The sequence below is a fragment of the Brassica oleracea genome, chromosome C1 (assembly GCF_000695525.1).
Source record: "Brassica oleracea var. oleracea cultivar TO1000 chromosome C1, BOL, whole genome shotgun sequence".
Taxonomy (NCBI): Eukaryota; Viridiplantae; Streptophyta; class Magnoliopsida; order Brassicales; family Brassicaceae; genus Brassica; species Brassica oleracea.
This window is the reverse complement of record NC_027748.1, coordinates 17,920,593-17,934,764: the sequence shown is the minus strand read 5'-3', so window position 1 is coordinate 17,934,764 and position 14,172 is coordinate 17,920,593. Positions and strand designations below refer to the sequence as shown.

The following is a 14,172-nucleotide window of genomic DNA, read 5'->3' as shown; positions in this document are numbered from 1 at the left end:
TTCATGCGTAAAAGCAAGAAACTTTCGGTTGAGTTTCCCGTAAAGGTTAGAACCCCACAATTACATACACATATATAATATATATATACACATACATGCATTTTAAGAACCTAGGAGCAGGAAACCTCCAATGAAGTTGCTCTAATATCCAAAATTTTATAATTCCCGCGTAATATCCAATTTTTTTATTCAGCGCTACACCTGATCAAGCTTATGCGTACACCTAAGCAATCCCCAATATGTGACCCTAAGTATTTGTTTCTCAGTGCTGATCTGCATGTGTACTTTCCAATGCTCTCGATTTTTTTTTCTTAAAATTCTTCTCAGATAAATTTCATTCTTTTGGAGATAGCAAACCCAACTTCTACTTTCGCTGATGTCATCACTTTTATAGGAAAAACAATTTATAATCCAATGGGGAAAAATTCTCAAACTAAGTATTTAGTACAAAAATTCTCAGACTAATTTTATTTAATGGATTAAACCATTTATCTACAGTGCTGGTCAAAATTACCAATACTACCGGTAAATCTTTAGTTTAGGGGTTTTTACACTAACTAAACCTAGTTGAGGGGTTCTACCATTAATGATTTAAGAAATCCAAAAAGAAATTCAAACTATAATAAAATTAATTTTAAAATTAGAATTTTAAATATTTTCTGTAAATATATGAGTTTGATTTGTTTTAAAACCAACATTATATATCTATAAATTGAAAATGTAAAAAACCAAAAAAATATAATAAAAATTATCAAAACAGAGGATTACATCCAAAAAGAACTTTAATCCCAAAGGATGGAATTGAAGCTAACCTTAACTGAAGGAGCAGTGCCAACCATATAGGTTTTGCCTTCATCTCAAAAGTTGCGAAATAGATTCGTGGTATTTTCCCAATATTCAGTAATCGGATAATCCTTTGCGTGATCGAAAATATTTTGACAATTTAAGTTACGAATCTTTGGATAATGTTATTATACTTTTATATTTTTACATATTTTTTATTTATGGATTTTTAGGACTTTAATGCTAAATACATAATTTTTATTATATTTCCGGTTTTTTTAAATTTAAATTTATACACATATAGTGTTGATTTTAAAACAAATCATACTCATCTATTTGAATAAAATTTTAAAATGCTAATTTTGAAAATTTAAGTTACTAATTTTAGATAAGTTATAATATTTTTATATTTTTTTCATATTTTGGATTTTTAGATCTTCAATGGTAAATACATAATTTTTATTATATTTCTGGTTTTTTACATTTTCAATTTATACATATATAGTGTTGATTTTAAAACAATATTTAATGGTAAAACTCTCAACTATGTTTAATAAATGTAAAAACTCCCTAAACTAAAGATTTAACTATAGTGGTGTTATTTTTGACTGACACTGCAGACATAGGCTTTAATTCTTAAAATAAAATTAGTTTGGAGTTTTTTCCATTAAATATTTAGTTTGGAAGTTTTTATCCAAAACAATCTTAGTTAAGGAATTTTAACTTTAAAAATCACAATACTAAAAGATCAATATGATGAGATTCTAGCCTGTCCACGTCACTAAAAATAATCATCCAATCAGCTCATTTCGTTTGGACACGTTTTTCTTTTATTTATAGTGGGCTAACGTGTGGGCTTTATTTGCTTCACGTCTGGGCTTCAGTTTAAGTGACTAAGTTACTTATCGATTCAATTTCTCTCAGTATGTGCTTTTAAGTTCATCTTCCCCACCAACTCCTCAATCAATAAAGCTCTTCCTCTCAATATTGCATTCCGATCTCTGTAGGTAATATTGCGAAGTGAACATGCCGTAGTAAAGCGGCTGCAAAGGTTCTTTTTCATGTAATCATGGCCTTTCAATTATTCATTTTTTTTTTTCCTGATCAGTAACTTTTTTTGAAAACCCTAGCCGTCAAAGTAGCCTTCTATTAAATAGCCCATCTCTTTTTTTTAAGCAGAATGTTCGTAGCCCTAAACTCCCACTCCTCCAATTCACCATCTCTGTTTCTAAACTCTGCAATTCTCTCTGTAGTTATTTCACCCCGCTCTTGCTCATTCAATTATGATCTTTACTCCTATCTTCATTAGAATTTCCTTCCACCTTCCTTTGTTTCTCCTCTTATATAAACCCCTTGATGATAAAACGGGTCCGTTAACTATTGTTATCCGAGCCGAGTTATCTAAAATACGAACCCTCGACTCTAGATTCATAACCACAAGACGATTTGTTGTTCTCTACCTCTGAAAGTCAGGTATAATTTTTTTTTTTTTTTTTTTTTTTTTTTTTTTTTTTTTTTGGTAACTCTGGTATCTGTGCAGCCACATTCCCAACTATGCCCGTAGGGGGTCCAGCGCCCCAACGGAAGAGATGTTAAATCCGCTGTGGCCGGAGCTCGAAGTCGTGACGGCGGAGCACCTCAGCCGAGGTTCCTTTACCACGAGGCCCGGTTAGGTATTATTTTATTATTTATACTCCAGCACTCAATCTCTTTGTTTCCGATTTACCATGGAATTGTACGCCTGATTATCCAATTGTACAATTTTTCGTTTCACTGAATTGGAGGTGAGAAAGTTATAAAGTAAGATGAGCAAGAAATAAAAGAGTAAAAAAAGAAAGATTGTGGATGCGCAGTTGTATGAGAATAATTTCAGTAGAGGAGGAAGCTATATGGAGAGGAGCAAGCAAGAAGCTTCACTCGAGAAATTAAATTCATCTTACTGTCAGCAGAAAGAATAAGTCTGATAAGAAGAAAGAAGGTGATGATGAGATCAACAGCAGATTGAGTTTGGGAACACTTTCCTTCCAGCCTAACTTCCTGTTTCCGGTTTAGGTAATGTAAATCTTTGCTCGATTTGATTTAATATGTGGTGATGTCCTATTTTGTTGCATATGGCGACATCATCTTATTGCTTTCATCTTCTCCTCTTGAAGAATATCATTTTTTTTGTCAGATTGATTTAGCTTAGAATCATTATTTTGTTTCCTCATGTAGTCGTATAATGATTTGTATTCTCTATTTTCGTTACATGTAATATTAAATTTCAATTTTTCAGGCATAAAGTTAAATTCAATAAACATTGGTGATTCTTTCTGAATCTCCAAAAATTTCATAAAATCTCCAAAAATTTCATAATTTTCTCAGCAGATTCTTGAAAATGATCCCTAAGTCTCAGATCTGCGATGGCTACTTCATGAAATCAATTGAAGGAGACATGCTGGATTATCTTTAAACAATAAAGCATCTTTAAACCCTTTTGTTTTTCCATTTTTCATATTTTTGTATTCAGCCAATATTATACCAAAAGGCTGGAAAATACGTCTCACTTATTTCAGGTACGAACCTTCAAGTTGGGAGGTATGTAGATATAACAGATTTGTGGCGCATTCAACAATTAAAATCTCTTTGTAATTTGTAGTTGTTGTTGCAAAAGAGTAACTAAACACGATCAAGTTTATTCTACAAGGATACATGCCAAAACCAGGTACATTCCTTCCTTTTCATTTATGAAGCAATCTTTGTGCCGGGAACGATCTTGCCAAGCTCGAGATTTCCATTTTTCTTCATCTTTGACCACTGAAGATGCGGTTAGCTACTGTCGCTTTGAAGCTGTGGGTTATGACTTCAACACTATCCAGCTGAATCAGCTGGTGAGAAGGCTTCTCTCTTGCTTTGATTCCAACAAATTCTCTGTAGAGTGTCGCTGTGAGCGTGTACAAGCCGGAAATTAGTGTATACTTGGAAGATTATGGGTTTAGAGAGAGGACATTTGAGTCTCTAGGAGAAGAGGGTAGACCAGTGATGTATCATACGTTTGAAAAGCTTGGCAAGTAGTGTGTGTCGCCTAGATCCACCTTGGAGTAGGACTGGAGCAGGCTGAGCAGCAATAACAAAGGGACACGAGGGAATCTAGCAGAATTTTATCTAAACTATTTTTGATCTTTTTGTTTTTGCATTTCTTAAAGTAGTGAATAATGATTTCTGAAGTTAAGGTATTCCGTTCACAAGCATGTGTGTTGTACAATTTCACTTTAATACAGTATATGGAATACTATGATGATTTACAGCTTTTTACATTACCTTTTTGTGTCTTTCCTTTGGTCGTCGAGGATTGAATGAAAAAAAAGACAAAATACTTGGATCATACTGCAGCAATATCAATCTTGAAGTTTAGAATCTGCGCGTATCATACAAACTTGAGTTCCTTATTAAGACATGTTCTTCTTGCTGGTTGTCATCATCTTCAAAGTCATTAGCTTCTTATCATTTGTACAAACTGGATTATCAAATATCTTACCTCAACTCATATCTAACTAAATAAAATTTTAAACTGTGTAGTGTACTTAGGATATAGAAATTTGAATATTAATCATATTGATCAATAATATTACTTATAAAATATAGAAGAAATATACATGTTTAACCATTAGCTAGTATGAATTCTTCTATTAATAAATTCAGAAATAATTGTTTATGGACTTGGTTGTTATGTTTGGCTTAACAACAATGTGAACATAGGATTACTAACCAAAAAATTAAAATAGAAGCGTTGATTTTTTTTGTCGGCAAATAGAAGCGTTGATTAGTTTTACCCTTTTTCTATTGGTATTATTACAAAAAAAAACATATTAGGTTTATGTAAAATTCAAATATATCTTCTCTAAAACAAGTTAAACTTCCTAAACTCTCACTAAAGAGAAAATATTATGAGAAAAAAAAAAGAGTACAAGTCAGAATTTCACTATTTTCAAAAGAAAAAAATTAAAAAAAAGAAAATTTCCAAAAAACAATTAAAAGTATTTAAATTTACATTAGTTAACCATAAATTCTTATATTTTGTGATATACGACAAAATTACATACACTAACTTTCAAAAATAATTATGTCAAAATAAAGTTAAAATCAATTTCTCAAAACCAAAAAGGTTTAAAATCAGTTTAAAATGACTAAAAAGGACACAGAAGAAATTAACTAAATATCTAGGTTAAGTTTTTGAAAATTAACACATAATATTTTAATTAAATATTAAAATATAATAAATTTTAAATACATGAAGAAAAACATTTATGTCAATATAAAATAGAAATAATCTTAAATATGTTTTAATCACAAAATTATAAGATAAACATTTATGAATTTAATAAATTGTTTAGAGCTGCTTTTGATTCTCAGTAAATCGCATTTACATTTTCTTAATTGTTACCTTCAATCTATCAATATACCATTAGATTTTTCCATCGTTATTTATAAGAATTTAGGTTAAACCATCATCAATTAATGCATTGAGAATTTTTTACAATTTTTAGAAAAAATCTAAATTACATCTTCCTATTCCAACACCTTCGTAAGCTTAAGAATAGTGGAAATAAGTTTCTATTGTAATATACAAACAATATTCCAAGGTTATAATTTTTTAAAATTTACCGATGACTAATATATCTGCATATGTGTAATGCAATCTATCCAAAGTACTTTTATGTAGTAACTAAATATGGAATTGGTTCATCCTGAAATCCACTACATATTTCACATTTTTATAACAAATAATTATTTACAAAAAAATAAATACCAGAAAAGGTTATTGAAAATAAATTATGGCTTCAAAACTTAAAGAATTACTGAATCATTTTATTGGTCATCAAAATTTACAGATTTAAGTATTTAAAATTATTAAATATTTATAAAATTATATATTTATATGAAATAAAGGTTATTTACCTATATTTCAAAAAATAATTTAAAATCAATCAGATGATCTATAAAAAATATATAATATACATAAAATAATAGAAAACATTTTTATTTTATTAAATGTAGACTATTATAAATTTTAAGATTTAAACATGATTACTAAAAGATTAATAGAAACATTTAATATGTTAACATAAATTAATGATATTTTCAGCAAATAAAATATTTCGAAACAAATAAATGATATAATATTTTGAAAACATACTTAATTTTTTTTAAAAAAAATCTAAGGTTTAAGTTATATTTAACTTTAATATTATATAATGTTTATAGACAAACAGTACGCGCGGTAAAATCTCTAGTCCTTCTTAATAAATCATAAAGTAGCAACGTCAGAACACCCGTTTGTTTATCATTTATGTCGACAACAATTAGTAATGAAGAATTTTAATTACTCATTGTTCTTATGTTTCAGATCTTTTTACAGTTTATTATATAACTGACTAGGGCCAGCCCGCCCTACGGGCGGGATAAAAATTAACAAATAATTAAAGTAGTACTTAGAGTATTATTCAATATAAACTGTTATTATTTAAAAGTATACATATTACTTAATTTTGTACATGTTATTGTATTTGAAAACTAAATAAACCATGTTATTTAAAAATTAGTTATGATTTTTTTTAAAAAGATAAATATACTTGTTATTTTTTATAATATGGTTTTTTTTTTCATGTTAAAAGGTTTAAGATGATTTTATTTTGTTAAGTAATCTATATTTTAGTTATATACGAAGAATTGGACGTGGTATTACATCATTTCTTGTGATTTTACAGCATTATATATAAAGAATTTGTTGATCAAAAAAAAATATATAAAGAATTTTTTCATGTTAAAAGGGGATATGTTTCTTTCCACCAGCGCTTTTTCTGTGGTTTTTCTCTTGTATCAACCATATTGATCATGCTTTATTTTTCTCTCATCGTGACATCCACCTTTCTTTCCGGAATACATGCAAACCTTCTGAGTTCATGGTCTCGACTGACTTTATTAATTTACCAAAAAATATGACAACAGGCAAGCAATAAAATATTATTATCAGTTTAGTGGCCATACTAACGATGAGAGAAAAATAAAGCCTTACCAATTAAACATCGTACATGGCCAGATTATTTTATTCTGCTGATAAACTTAAACATAGGTGTAAAATCGTAATAAAAATTAATTAGTTATTAAAAAGATCGTCCGTGTCAAACATAGATGTTTAAGAAAATAACAAACTCGTCCACGAAAACTGATGCGATAGCATTATTTAAAAAGGGAAAAACTGCGTCCATCTTCAAAGATGCATTCTCGGGAGGAGTCTTCTGCTCATCACCAGTCGGGGCTGTTCCCGTATTTGATGCTGACTGCTCACTACTTCCACCAGTTTCAACCTTAGCAACGACTGTGTCATCACCTGCAGGTCCATTGTTGTTGTCGCCTCCCTGATCATATCGAATAAACTATAGTTATTTGTATGACTTATAAGAAACATAACAAAACTTGCATTATTAACAAAGTCAGGGTGTGGTACGCGTTCACGTTCGTTGAGGATGCGACGGTGAAAGTCTGATGATTAGACGTGAAGTTGTAAGTACTGACCCTGACCTGAAAGGTGAATGTTTTTCCTTCCATGTTTTCCCTTCCATGTCGACAACGGCGCGCTGCAGTTTTTTTTTGGTACAATCAGAGCAAGCAACAGAACATCATCATTTTCTCTATCTTGCTGCTTGTCACTTTCCCAGTGCATATGAAATCAATATCCTACATGTAGGATGACCAGAATCATATCGATGGTGCCACACATGCAATTTTAAAATTATTAAGGGAAGATGTATTACCTGAGTTAGAGCTGTGATTATAAACTCATTACGCTCAGATATGGTTAGAGTCGCAACCTTAGCATATCCCCTCAGCAGTGGAGCGGCTGAGGGAAGCCCAGTTCTGTGGAGAACTATGTTGCACCGGAACGGATACGGGGACAGATACGGAGACGGGAAACGGCTAAACTTAAAATTTATGGATACGGGTACGGCATGGGTACATCTATAAAATATATATATATATATATATATTATATCAAATCATAATATAAACCAAATCATATTCTCATATAAAATAAAAACGTTGGAAGCTTGTATATAGACAAAACAAAATACGTATTACAAAACATAAAACTCAAAATAAAAGACATATGTAACATAATTCGTACGTAACTTGAAAAGCATGGAAAGTGAGAAGTATATATAAACTAAACAACACACATACGTAAGAATTGACAAACACAAAATAGAGTTTGTAATTTTCCTTAGACGTGGAGAAATGACAATTGATGAAGAAGATAGAAAGAGAATAAGAGTTTGCTTAAGATTAAGAAAAGATAGATTAAAACTTTGTAACCCTAATCTTTTATAGAAGGACGTGTTTCCTTGTTTTTCAACTGCTTTCCAAAACTATGACATAATAAATGTAAAAATAGATACTGGATTTACATCAGAAACGTTTCCAAAACCTAGCTACACGTCCCCAAAAACATTTGCCGTCCCCGCTGTCTCTAAAACATTTAGGAAACGTCCCCAAGCCGTCCCCACCACGTCCCCGTCCCAGAAGCGCAGCTGGTACGTGAGACGGCAGTGAATTGCCGTTCCCGTGCTTCATAAGTGGAGACCAACCTACCTAAATATAAAAACCTTATATAAAAAATATTCTAATGCATATAAAACCATCATACTACTCACTTGTAAAAGTAGCTCTCTCCAACATTAGTCTCCTTATCGAAATAAATGTGTGTTCCTGAAGTGGCATTAAGATAGAGACGACCTGCATGATAAAATTTCATGAATGTATTGACAAAATATTTGGAGCTGTTATTTATATCACATGAGAAGATTTTCAATCGAAATAATAACTAATACCTCCAACCATTTTCTTGGATCACCACGCATGGCTTCGAGTCTTTTGTGAAACGAAACTGTGTTTGAGTCGAACATACTCAAGGTCACAAAAACATCCCTGCAATTTTAAAAATGTGATTATGCAATGAACATATTATTTACAATAAATATGAATAAATTGGAGGGCTAAATATGAAATAATGAATTACTTAAGGAGGTTGCATCACCGAACCGAACCAAAAGGGAGGAGTCGGACAACCTGAAGTTTGGATTACAACAGAGCCACATCAAATCCGGTGATAGAATATATCGCTCTGCCGTGAGATGAGGTCGGAAGGTTGGAACACGGCTAGCATTCACGGTGGCTGGCATGAGAGTTCCCAGAAAAAATGATTGGAAATATATCAGAATAGCAAAACAGATCATAGATGGCTAATGAAATTATTAAAGAACAGATTCGTAATTTTCACGATAGTTCACCTGCAATTGCATCATTATTATCAAGAGCATAACAACAAACTCACCTTCCAATCAATCAAAAGCATATCGACTGATATGATCAGTTCACCACCACGCCTAACATATCTATACTCCCAGAATCGCAGCAATCTAACTTCAACTTTCGAAGAACATCTTCCGGACTCCAACTCGGAAAGGAAAACTTGGGAGTTGGGAGTTAGCTATATCTCAGAAAAATGTGTTTTGCTGTTTAAACAGATTGATAAGATGATTGTAAGAGAAAGAAAGCTGACCTATTTCAACGTTCAGGTTCACCGACTCGTAATCAAAACATACATGCATTCAAGGCTACATCTTGGTGATTGAAGTAATGGAGATTAATCATGAAGAAGAAACAAACGGATGCGTTTCAATGCCACATATGATTCAAACGAATATGAAAAGTTTCTGAAACAAAGAAGGAGAAGACAACACCAGAGCCAGAAGTCTAGGGTTTTCTTATTCATGTTACGGACCTGTACTACATCAACCACAACCCACCACTTTCCCAGTCCATACACACAAAAAAAAAATAAACTCAACAGAAAGCCCAGATATTAGAAACGATTGAAATAAATGAAACGCAACGCACTGATAAAATGGGACACGTGTTGACAGAGCGTAAACCGACTTTCCTATGTGGCATCCTAGGTGTCTCTCTAAGGAGAGAACAAACTCTATTTTATATAATAAGAATTTATAACTAAGGTTTGTTTCTCTATTTATCAGATTTACTCTCCCTTCCAAAATGAATCAAACAGTTACCACATTTGATACTACTTACGGCCTATCAACATATGAAAATAGTGGTCTGATAATCTTACAATCCAAGATCTTCGAAAAATTCTCTACAACTCCATCTGTGAACTCATTTCATTTAATTTTGGTGATTTTTTATATGAAGATACAACTGAAGATAACGCCTATCTTTATGGGACTATATTCTTATTTACCCTACTACCTCTCACAAAAATTCTAATATACCCCACTTCTGATAAATTATATTTTTCTTTTTCTTTTTAATTACAAAAATTACAAAAACACCCTTAATGAACTTAAACATTTACCTGATCCAACCTAGCTAACTCAACCCCACCCAGACTCAATTAGATTATCCGAATCCATATCACGGTCTCTCTCTTTTTTCACTTTTTTTCATTTACAAAAATCTCTCATCATCTTCATCTTCATCTTCATCTTCCTTTTCATCAATTATCTTAGTCTTCTTTTTCGTGATAACCTTTGGATTCAGAACCCTAAAATCTTGGCTATTTTAAAGCTTTATTTCAATTTTCTCCAGAATCTCATTGACTTTCCTACCTCTATTCTCTGTTTAATCTTTGCTCAAACGGACGGCTATTCTATCAACCCGGAGCTGTCTTGATAATAACATTTTGTATATTTACATAACTAAATTTCATATATAAGTTTAATAAAACCCTAAAATTAATCACCAATTAATCTTCGAAAATTCAATTCTTTTCATTAGGCTCTAGACCCAATTAACCCGAACGTACATGAAATTTCTTATTTTAAACTTGATAACTTTTATATAAAAGAGAAAAATATTTTAGTTTAGTAAAATATTTATATAAATATTTTATGAAATTTATTTTTGAAATTAACTATTGATTAAAATTTTACTGAAATAACTTTTTTGTTATTTATAAAAATATTATAGTAAGATAAAACGAAATTTATAAAATTGTTGCAATAAATTTTAGCAATATTAATCATTAATAATTATTTTTAAAAAGAATTTTTTTAAAAGAAATTGAAAAAGAAATGGAAGAAAAGAACCTGGTCTTTAGAGAAAATATGATGGGATCCACCCTGAGAAAAAAAAAGAAAATAAAAGCGTAGCATGGGTCCTGTAACTTTTGAAGAAAAAAATAAATAATAAAGAATGAAAGAGTAAGAAAGGAAGGAAGAAAAATGGGGGATAGTGAAAAATATTTAAGATCTCATTACTAATTTGATATTTAACACATATACAGACATATAATTTTAAAATATATAAACTAAAGATTGTTAAAGATTTATTTTCAGCAATTTAAGTCTTTTTATAAAGAAAAAACTTGTCTAAAATATTTTTAAAATTAAAAAAAAACAAAAAAATGCCTAAAACATCATGACAAAAATATTAGGTGGAAAAACATGTTTAAACCGTGACAAATTAACCATATTTTATGTCTAACAAATGCTTAAATATTTGTACTTAGTAGTTCTCAAGATTGTAGTAATATTTCCTTCTTCATAGTAATATTTTTGCGAAATTCTACATTTATTAGTAATACCACGTCAAAAATTCAAATTTATAAGTAATACCAATGTATTTAGACATTTTTAGGTTGTATATAACACAATGACAGAAAACAATTTCAGAAAATATATATTTTGTGTTATTCACCTCATTATGGCCTTTTCTATCAAGACATTAGTCATAAAAGTATAAGGAACTTTTCTATGAAAATGAGAAGTTCTGAATCAACTTTACAAATCAAACATATTTTATGTCTAATTTGCTAATTAAACACATATATGAACATATAAATACAAAATATATGAGATACATCTGCTATAAATAAATAATATGACGAAAATTAAGTTTCTTATAAACATGCATAACATATAGTAGTTCAAGGTAGTTTAAGGTAGATCTACGTCAGTAAAAAGAGTATCTCGAGCTTCTCCTTTCTCTTCATCACATATTGATTTACTCTCCTAAATAAGAGCTTCACTTGATAATGTTGAAGGTAATTGATCTTTACTACTAACTCTGTCATCTGAGTTTGAAACATCTCTGTTATTAACAAGTGTTCTAATAACTTAAGAAATATTAAAAATTTCATGACTAATTTGATATCTAAACACATATATAGAAATATAATTTCAAAATATATAAATTATATCTGCTAAAAATATATAATAAGCCAAAAATATAAAGTTCTTACAAATATGCGCAATATATAGTAGTTCAAAGTAGTTTAAGGTAGTCCAAAGTAGTTCTAGTAGTCCTAGTAGTCCACAAAACAATATTAAATCTTCAAATCTATATAAAATATAATATTAAATTTTCAAATTTATATAAAATATTATATATCCTTCATTTCATGAAGAATATAATTTGATATTTTTTACAAAGATTAAATTATTTTTAATATAACCAAAATTTTAATAAATATTGAAATATTTTATAAAATTATTTGATATTATTTGAAAAATATTTTATAAAATTATTTGATATTATTTGATTAAAATATTATTGAAATACAGATTTTATTTAAAAAAAAATTGAAATGTTTTTAAAATAATTTATATAAATAATTTTGAAATTAATTGTTGATTAAAATGAAAATATCTTATTTTAAATTTGATCGCTTTATATAAAAGAGATAAATTTTAGGTTAGAAAATTTAGTTTATATATGTATTTTATTAATTTATTTTTGAAATTAATTGTTGATTAAAATAATTTATTTTGTTATTTTACTTTTGTAAAAATATTATGTTAAGTTAAATATAAATTTTTTTGTTTCTATAATTTTTACCTATATTAATCATTAATAATTTAAACACAAATTTGAAAAAAATGGAAAAAAAATCTGCTCGTACAAGAGTACAGATAAAAAATAAAAGAAAAATAAAAAATAATGGTGGGTCCCAGAATCTTTGAAAAAAATAAAATAAAAAGATGAAAATGGAATCTGCGAACTGTTTTTTATAATTAAAAATATGGTGGGGTCTGGAAACTGTTTTAATAATAGAGAAATTGCAGTAGATAACGCAGAAAGAAAGTTTAATTAAGGATATGGAAAGTGTACTGTACATTTTTCATAATCCCGCAGATACCCCTATAGATGCACTATAATGTAGGTCAGACTTCTAGATATGAAACTGAAAAACAATCTAATCTAATTCGCAAACTTCTTTTTTTTTAATACATACTTTCTTTAATTTATTTTCTCTGTATCTTTTTCATCATCCCCATTTTCGTTTAGGTCATCTTCCAGTTGAGAGTTGACGATTCAAAACAAAAGCACACCCAATTTAATTTTCTTTGGGTCTTCAAAGAAGAAAATATGGTGCATGAAAGCTCAGAGCGATTGATAGGAGAACATGGTGATGTAGACAGAGAAATAGATCAGAGCGATTGATAGGAGAAAAATGAGGATATTCATTATGTGATCTCAAGTCGGAGGAAGGAGAAAAGTTTGGTAAAATAGGTAGAAAAAATCTGCTTAGAATAAAAAAGAAAATAGTTTAATCTGACAAGATTATATTTACCAAATCATGCTATCGATACATTTCTTCTTACAGCTATTTAATGGTTTAAAGCGTTAAGGAGACTTTAGTCATTTTGCACATTTTGCATGCACATCGATGCAAATACTTTTGAATTTATACCATCTACCTAATTACTTATCTCTCTATGTATATTCACATAAATGACTCTTAATAATATAACGAAAGAAAGAGAAGGTGGAGTCTGCAGTTTGAAGGAAACTAATATAAAAAGAAAGGGTAGGAGTGGAAGGGGAAAAATGTGGGGTAATTAGAAAAATAGTCATTTACATCCTAAGTCATATTTTGAGTTTGTGTTACACTATAGGTCACATGTTACTACTTGGACACTTTCTTTAACCTTTTCAATTTATTTCTAACTAAAACATAACTGAATCATATCAGTAGGATCCACTCATTTATTTCATCTTCTTCACCATTTTTCTAACTGAGTTTCAGACCACCTTTGCAAGAATGGTGGATGAGTTTCTGACCGCCGGTGAACCTCAGCTGATCTCGAGCTGAGTTAGATCACGAAACTGTCGCAGTACTTCTCCTCCCCGTGAAATCAACACACACAGATTCCTCCTCCACGTCGTATTCTGCAATTCATCTTCCTTGGCACAACACAAGTAGCTCGTGGTGGTTGTGATACATGAAATCTGCCGCAGTTGCCGTCGTTTTAGCTGCTCAATGAAGCTTGAACAACAATGGCCAAATATCACAAAAAGCTTACTATTTTTGAAATCTGAAGTTAAAAA

At 29.9% G+C, this 14,172-nt stretch overlaps 2 long non-coding RNA genes across 4 annotated transcripts; one reads left to right on the top strand and one right to left on the bottom strand.

The window, feature by feature from the left end:
• Positions 1-1,724: 1,724 nt before the first annotated feature.
• LOC106326574 lies at positions 1,725-4,064 on the top strand. Of its 2 annotated transcripts, none has more exons than XR_001267274.1 (3): positions 1,725-2,256; positions 2,568-2,835; positions 3,422-4,064. It is a non-coding gene; the product is annotated as an uncharacterized LOC106326574 (long non-coding RNA). The 2 variants fall into 2 exon arrangements; XR_001267275.1 differs by having other exon boundaries at positions 2,457-2,835.
• Positions 4,065-7,088: 3,024 nt separating this feature from the next.
• LOC106302032 lies at positions 7,089-7,678 on the bottom strand. 2 transcript variants are annotated; one of them, XR_001262319.1, is made up of 3 exons: positions 7,578-7,678; positions 7,339-7,500; positions 7,089-7,181 (listed from the first exon to the last, which is right to left on the bottom strand). It is a non-coding gene; the product is annotated as an uncharacterized LOC106302032 (long non-coding RNA). The 2 variants fall into 2 exon arrangements; XR_001262326.1 differs by having other exon boundaries at positions 7,091-7,181; positions 7,345-7,500.
• Positions 7,679-14,172: the final 6,494 nt, after the last annotated feature.